We start from the raw sequence: 7,777 nt of genomic DNA on the forward strand, positions 1-7,777 counted from the left end.
CCTTCTCCTTTAATTTCTTATATTTTCACCTGAGCAGGTTGAAGCACTTGAGAGGATTTATCATGATTGTCCTAAACCAAGTTCCATGCGCTGTCAGCAGCTTATTCGAGAATCTCCTATTCTTTCTAACATCGAACCTAAGCAAATCAAAGTTTGGTTTCAAAATCGAAGGTATTTTTAATGTCTATACTCTTGTTAAATCTTGCTAGTATGCAAAATTCCACTTTAAAGGTAGCTTCTTCTTTTTTTTTTTTTTCTCAAAAACACATTCTTGATTCCCTTTGTGTTGCATCCCTTCTTTTAAATTTTACCTAAAGAACAAAAAATACATTCTTGGGTGCCTATTTCTCCCCATGTTTATGTATTTTCTTGCTAAAAAGTTCATTCCCGGGGTTCCCATTTTCTTTTCTTGCTAAATATCCATTCTTTGCACTTTGAAGCTAGCTTTGTTGAAAAATTTCAAACAGAGCCCTTCTCAATCTAAAATTCCAATACACAAAAATCATGAGTTGATCACAAAAATACATCAATACACAAAATTTCAAATTCAAACTCCTTCACATTAACAAAAACTTAAAATTCCAAAACTCCCAAATTCTCAATTTTTTACTTAAAAATGTAAACAGAAATGGCACAAGCAGTCCCAAATTCAAAAATGACATTGATGGTATTCATATGACATGGAATTCTTGGCCAAGAACCAAACTTGTTCATCAATCTTGAATCCTTTTTGGTTGTCGAAAGATGAAGTTTTGGATCAATCGGAACTTGATAGGAAGGGGGTTATGAAGAAGACGAAGAAACAGGATGGGGTATGAAGAAGATGAAGAAACGGAGTGTTGGGAGTGGGGAAGGGGATTGTTACGACAAAGAAGATGAAAGTTTGGTGAGATGGGTTCTTGTTTTTTCTTTAATTTTATTTAAATATATATATATATATATATATATATAATAATAATAATAAATAATAATAATAATAATAATAATAATAACAATAATAATAATAATAAAGTGGGCTCTTTTTTTGAAAAAAAAATTCACTCGCTTTTTTTTTGCCCACGTCAGCCGTAGGGGGTGAATTTAATTCACTTTAAAGTTGTTAAGGGAGGTAAATAATTGCCCGATTAGTTTAGGGTCTAAAGTAAGTTTTGGCGACAAGTTGGGGGGGGGGGGTGATGTCTTTTCTCTATGAGTTATTTAATACATGTCTGATTCACCACATCGTGATATTTGATTGGATCTTACATATTAGAAAATTAATCATGTTTAATAGAAAAAGTAAATTAGACATTTAAAACATGTCTGCTTTAGCTGCTTCAATCGTAATTTTATTATATCACACCTAATTAATTATTATAACTCATCTAAGTATTAAGAATTTAATAATATTAAATGAAAAAGGAAAAATAGACACAAATTAACTCTTGTTGTTTTAAATTAACTTGACATCTCATATGAGACCCACTTAAATATTTTTTGTAGCAATTTTACTATATCATTTCTAATTAGTTATTATGAGTCATTTAAGACATTTTTGCTTCGCTACTTCAATCATGGTATATGATTGGCTTTCAAAATTATCTCAGTGTCACTTAAGTTAGAATAGAAGAAAACGGATTATAAATCACAATAATTAAAACCTCAAACTATTTTTAAAATATAATTGACTATCAATGCAACAAAAGTTTAGGTAAGGAGAGTAACCTATATTATTTAAAAATTACATAAAAATTATAATAGTTGACAACTAAATATCTAAAAATATGATTATCTAAATTCTATCTGTGTCACATAAATTGAAATAAAAGATAATATATATTGAGCCCGTGCTGGCACGGGCCTCGACATCTAGTAGACCTAATAACTCTACTATGTGAATAGACGCTACTTCCATGTCTCTCAACTTAGATAGACACCATGGTGAACAGATGCAAGCATACGCTTCGCTACATGCACCAACTCAGATGACAATTTTCTCCCGAATCTCTAATTTTTTCTGAAACAAATAGGTATGCCCTGTTATTTCTCTTTACCCAAACATTCTGTGCCTCAAACCAAAACATCAATTCACTAATAATTATTTTGTTTTGTAGTTATTTGTTGTTAAATGTAAACTCTTGCTCAACATAAACTGATAAATTCTCTTCCCCAAAATAACTTACCTTCTTTCTCCGAGTTCATGTGCTCATTGCCAACCGTCGTATTCTTTGACAGCTCCAATTGGTCATATATTTTCTCTTCAATCTATACCTTCTGCAATATGATGATCTATACCTTCAATCTATGTGTTTATTGTAAACATCCATATTTCAAAACTGCAAACATCTCCATCTCCAGTTAAAACGTAATAGTTGTGCATCTGATATACTTTCAAATCTGCACACATCTGTTCTCAAACACAAGTTGTCGATGTCCCACCCTTCTCATCCTCTATAAAACTAAATAGTTTACTTCACATTAGATTAACCGAGGTTGTCGATGCACATTGTTCCCCTTCCTCTATTATAGATTGAGGTTGATTAAATATCTGCATTAAAATTAAAATATAACTCAAAAAATCACTATAGAGTTCACTAATTTCTTTATGATCATTGGACAAAAGTAAAATGAAACAATAACAGACTTATACTACTGTTTTGAGAAGTGCTACTACTGTTTCTTGTATTCAATAATCTTATACTAAACATCCCTCTTTGCGTATGTTTGTGGGATTTAACAGAATTTGTTGTTATAGTTTTTTTGTTGAAAGTTGCTTGAGATTGTCCAAATACCTACCGGTGGAGAAGATTCCATCTGCCAAATGAGGCTGTGATGATGCTTATGGCAGAACCCTTACTATAGTTTGGCTCAGAAAGGAAGCATGAGACATCAAAGATATGAATTTTTTGTAAAGGGTGGTTTCCCACTCTCTGCCATGCCTATAATTTCTTCTCCACTCATACAAAACAAACATCCTTTGAGAAAAAGAAAAGATCAAGAATTATTTTGATGTTTTGCCATAGAATTCCAGATAATTTTTAATGCCTTTTTCTTTTACTTTTTGTACTTCTTTAAAGTAGCTGCTTTTTCAAGAATTTTGAACCAAAATGATGTGGATTGATGTAAAAATATAGGTTTTGATGCTTATTTGCTTGTTTTGGGGCTATAATCTACTTCAGTGTGTTGATAAGATACGATTTGTATCTTGGCGGAGCAATCCATACAGCACATTTGCAAACCTATGTATCTGCGGCCATGGTGTGTGTTGGTTTCTCTTTACGTGTTTGTAGAATTACAAAATTTGAGTCCTCAAGTTTTATGTCACGATCCAAATGGCCATGAATAGCACCCACACTAATCTTTCAGTGGGAGAACCATCTAAACCGAACCATTACCCAATGACTTAGTCACTATTAAGATGATATTATTATAAAATTAACATAATAATTATAATCCAAGACTAATCGTTATTAATGCGGAAGTCAAACAAACTACTTACAAAAATTTCCAAGACCCGAAAGTCATCGTACAAGAACTACTAACAAAGATCATGTCTAAGGAGATATTCAAAAATAAAGTAAATAAAGAATGTTTTCATTGTCCGAAAGATGGACAAGAACAAATAAGATGACCCATGGCAGCTTGGAGACAGAGTACTCGCCCTTGGATCAAGATCTACTATCAAACTCTAGAGGTGAGGTCATGTCTGAGCCTCTAGAACACTTTCTGCACTCAACAAAAAAAGAGTGTAGGGTAGTATCAGTACAAATCACTATGTACTGGTAGGTATTATCGGCCAACTCAATTTAATAGCATGTACACAACATAAATCAGATAAGAAGTAGACAGACATCGTCACATAACAAATATTCAATGAATCAACAATACAACAACAACAGGTCAAACAGTGCTCACAAATAAGCCACATAACCATCAAGAGTATCAACCATACTGTAAACTTCCACAGAATCAACACAAATACGTACACACATACTATGGGACTTATTTTTGCCCAAATAATCATGACCTGTAGGGAACGATCTATGTTCATGTACTGTACCGGCGTGGTACCCGTTCCAACATATACATATCCGTACCAGCACGTTACTCGCTCCAACATATACATATCTGTACCGGTGTGGTACCCGATCTAACATATACATATTCGTACCGGCGTGGTACTCGATCTAACATATAAATATCCGTACCAACGTGGTACTAGATCCAACATATAAATATTCGTACTGGCATAGTACCCAATCCAACATAAAAATATCCGTACCGGCGTGGTACCCGATCCAACAATAAATATCCGTACCGGCGTAGTACCCGATCCAACATACATATATCTGTACCGGCGTGATACCCGATCCAACATATACATATTCGTACCGGCGTGGTACCCAATCCAACATCTACATATCCGTACCGGTGTGGTACCCGATCCAACATATAAATATTCATACTGGTGTGGTACCCGATCCAACATATATATATCCATACTGGTGTGGTATCCGATCTAATATATACATATCCGTACCGGTGTGGTACCCGATCCAACATAAACAAGTAATATCAATATCAAATTTACACTACCTCACAACATACAACACAATGCACCAAGTTTACAAGTACACTTAAAGTCATAAGACAATTCCATCAAGTAAATTTTCACTAATCACTTATACACGCATCAATAGTCCAAACAACAATAATTTCAAGCATATCCGAATACCAATCAACTAGTATCTAATTTAGGAGCATACACACAATTAAGTCAAATCTAAACTCCAATTAAACTGTAACCTACCTTAACCAACGAATCTAAAAGTAGTTAGTCCGCAAGTGCCTTGCCCTTCCTCAAAGTTTTGGAATGGTCAAAATCTGTTCAAATATATAATTTCTATAAGATTATGAACCGGATGTAAAGTTCAACTAAAACGTATCGTTATTCGATCCCAAGAAAATCAAGAGTTTTTACTCTAAAGTCCTAGGCCTAAGATCTTAATTAATCAAAATTATAGTTGATATTCATATGACAATTCTCGGAACTAAAAGTAAAACTAAAGACGAAAACATTCTCTGTTAGACCATCAAAATATGAAAAGTGTAACATTATCGTATATGTTAATTAATGACTACCGTGATAGTTGTTACAGTGATGTACTATCAACTCCTTATGGGAGTGATACAATGAGTATTATTACTGCTGGAATAATACTACATGTTGTCAAGTTACCAAACCAATCAATAACTACAGTTCACTTTACATCTCACCTAATAATTAAACATACTTTTGTACTACTGTATATATTAATTTAATATAATTTAGTCTAAGGCTAACCAATTGATTTAGTAACTAGGCAATTGTCAAATTTCTTGAGAAACCCACCAAACGCACAGATACACCCATTCCAATGATTTCTCGTCTAACTCCTATTCACATGCACGCATCAGTTTACACAAATTTTTCATAGCATATAAATTGTAAAACTTTACCTGAGGTTGATCGTAGCTCTCCTTTTCCCAATTCGGTCAATGTTGTATGCCCTTATTCAGCCGCCACTGTTGTGTTTAGGATGTTATTTTAATATGGAGAAGTTTAACCTACTAGTTTAATTAACTGGAATGGAATTATATGATATAGGGAAACAAAATAATGAATTTTGACTCATTAAATTATTAATTACACAAATTATTTAAAAATATCCCAAACTTTTAATAAATTCACAAAAATAATTCAAAATCTCATAGAAATATGTTAAATATGTAAATTGACTAAAAAGTATGTTGCAAAATTTTTAAAAATATCAAAATTCTAAGTCAAGGTCGTCTTGACCAAAAGTTGCCTGTAATTAAACTTAAATTTATTAAAACTCAATAATCCAACTAATGACTTCAATAACTTCTGAACACCTCAAGAATTGTTACTACTCATCCCATGAGTCATAATTCACGTACACCAACTACGGGGAGAGCTAAAATAGGAAAGATGAGAAAATTTCACAAATGACCGGGAGAGTCGTTACATCAGATACCAATCGAACAACCATTCATCCCTGAACGAGTAAACAAGCGACAAGAAAGGAAACTAAACGATTACCTGAATCATAAAAAAGATGTGGATACTTGCTACGCATTTCTGCTTTGGTCTCCCAAGTGGCCTTCTCAATAGGAAGATTCTTCCACTGGACCTTCACAAATGCAATTTTCTTAGTCCTCAACTTACAAACAACCAAATACTTAGCCGAGCCTATGCTACCCCCACCGCCCCAGACTCAGAAGGTTCAATCAGTATACAACAATACAAGGCATATTCTTCACCCATATATATGCAACGGTCCTATACCGGCTGATAAATATAGGTGCATACTGGTGATAGGTGATGCGCATGCAGAAATGAATGCAAAGTACACAATCAATATCACAACTCATCATAACTGTCCTCATCAGGACCATTATCATCGTAATCAACCTCCGGCCTTGTTGGATATCAACAAATCATCAATAGTATTTTCCGACCTTGCCGGGTATCAACATATTATAAATATATCCTCCAGCCTTGCAGGGTATCAACATCATCACAACAGTATCCTCCGGCCTTGCCGGGTATCAATATCATCACAATAGTCATTGCCGGATAACATACACTAACATACTCAAAAAAAATAATCATATCACCATAGAATATCTATCTAGTCGATACTTCCCAACTACTCGTTATTAGATAACTAACACTTCTTATAATAGAATCACCAGTTCGCTAGTCATCATATAACCTCTAGTTATTAGCCTAAACATTATCCTTCACATAATCCTTTTTCACGGGATAGCAACTAACCGCTATTTATTTAATAGCCAACATCTAACATCTAGTCAAGGTTCATCACTAGACCAAAATCGCCATTTATCCACCATTCATTCTTATCAATTCTATATCTGTTAATCATTACTAGAAAGCACATTACTACTTGTCACCTAACCATCTTTTATTAACTAACACCATTCATTATCTAATCACCATTTACCAACTAATCCTTGCTTAACTATTCATTAGTTAACCATTTAGTAACTATTCAAAGTTATTAACTAGTCACCTCTTATTACCAACATCTCATATTATCTAGCCTCATTAACACACAACTCCTCATTTATCGACTAATCGACATCATAAACTTAGTCATCAATACCAACTAATATTCACCTATGCTAGACCCGATCCCACCATAAGTCACACATTAACCATCATTAGCTACCACATTTCAACTAAGCAAGATTCATTAACTAATACATTAGATTCCTAGCCCTCAAGTGCTATAATCCCCTAATAGACAACTAATTACCTCATAGTTTAACCGTTAATTGGGTGGAACAATCGTAAGATCATATTTTAGCTACAATCACATTAATTATCGATATAATACTCATGAATGTACCAAATCTATGCATTCCATCACCAGTATCCAATCAATAAAGTCGTAAGCAACCTACCGCTTCTTCCTTTGTCCCCCAGCAAAGAGATGCGTATACAAACATATATGTATTCATAAACTGTAATCGTATCCTTTACACTAATAAACACTCATCAGATACTCCATCATTATCATAACACAATCATTGGCCCATTAATTTATCTAGAATAATCATAACATCATAATTATGGCCTTAGGCCTATATACATATCTGAAACTCATATCAGTAATCATATTTATAAGCCACAACATATCTCTAATCATCTCACATATTGGAGGCATAATATAGATAGACGTGTAATCGTCTATAGGATATCTTATATCGA

At 33.6% G+C, this 7,777-nt stretch overlaps 1 long non-coding RNA gene across 1 annotated transcript; it reads right to left on the minus strand.

The window, feature by feature from the left end:
* Window positions 1-3,544: 3,544 nt before the first annotated feature.
* LOC124888070 lies at window positions 3,545-5,574 on the minus strand. The gene is made up of 3 exons (XR_007046002.1): window positions 5,479-5,574; window positions 4,790-4,863; window positions 3,545-3,705 (listed from the first exon to the last, which is right to left on the minus strand). It is a non-coding gene; the product is annotated as an uncharacterized LOC124888070 (long non-coding RNA).
* Between the last annotated feature and the right edge of the window lie 2,203 nt (window positions 5,575-7,777).

Source organism: Capsicum annuum, chromosome 10, assembly GCF_002878395.1.
Source record: "Capsicum annuum cultivar UCD-10X-F1 chromosome 10, UCD10Xv1.1, whole genome shotgun sequence".
Lineage (NCBI taxonomy): Eukaryota > Viridiplantae > Streptophyta > Magnoliopsida > Solanales > Solanaceae > Capsicum > Capsicum annuum.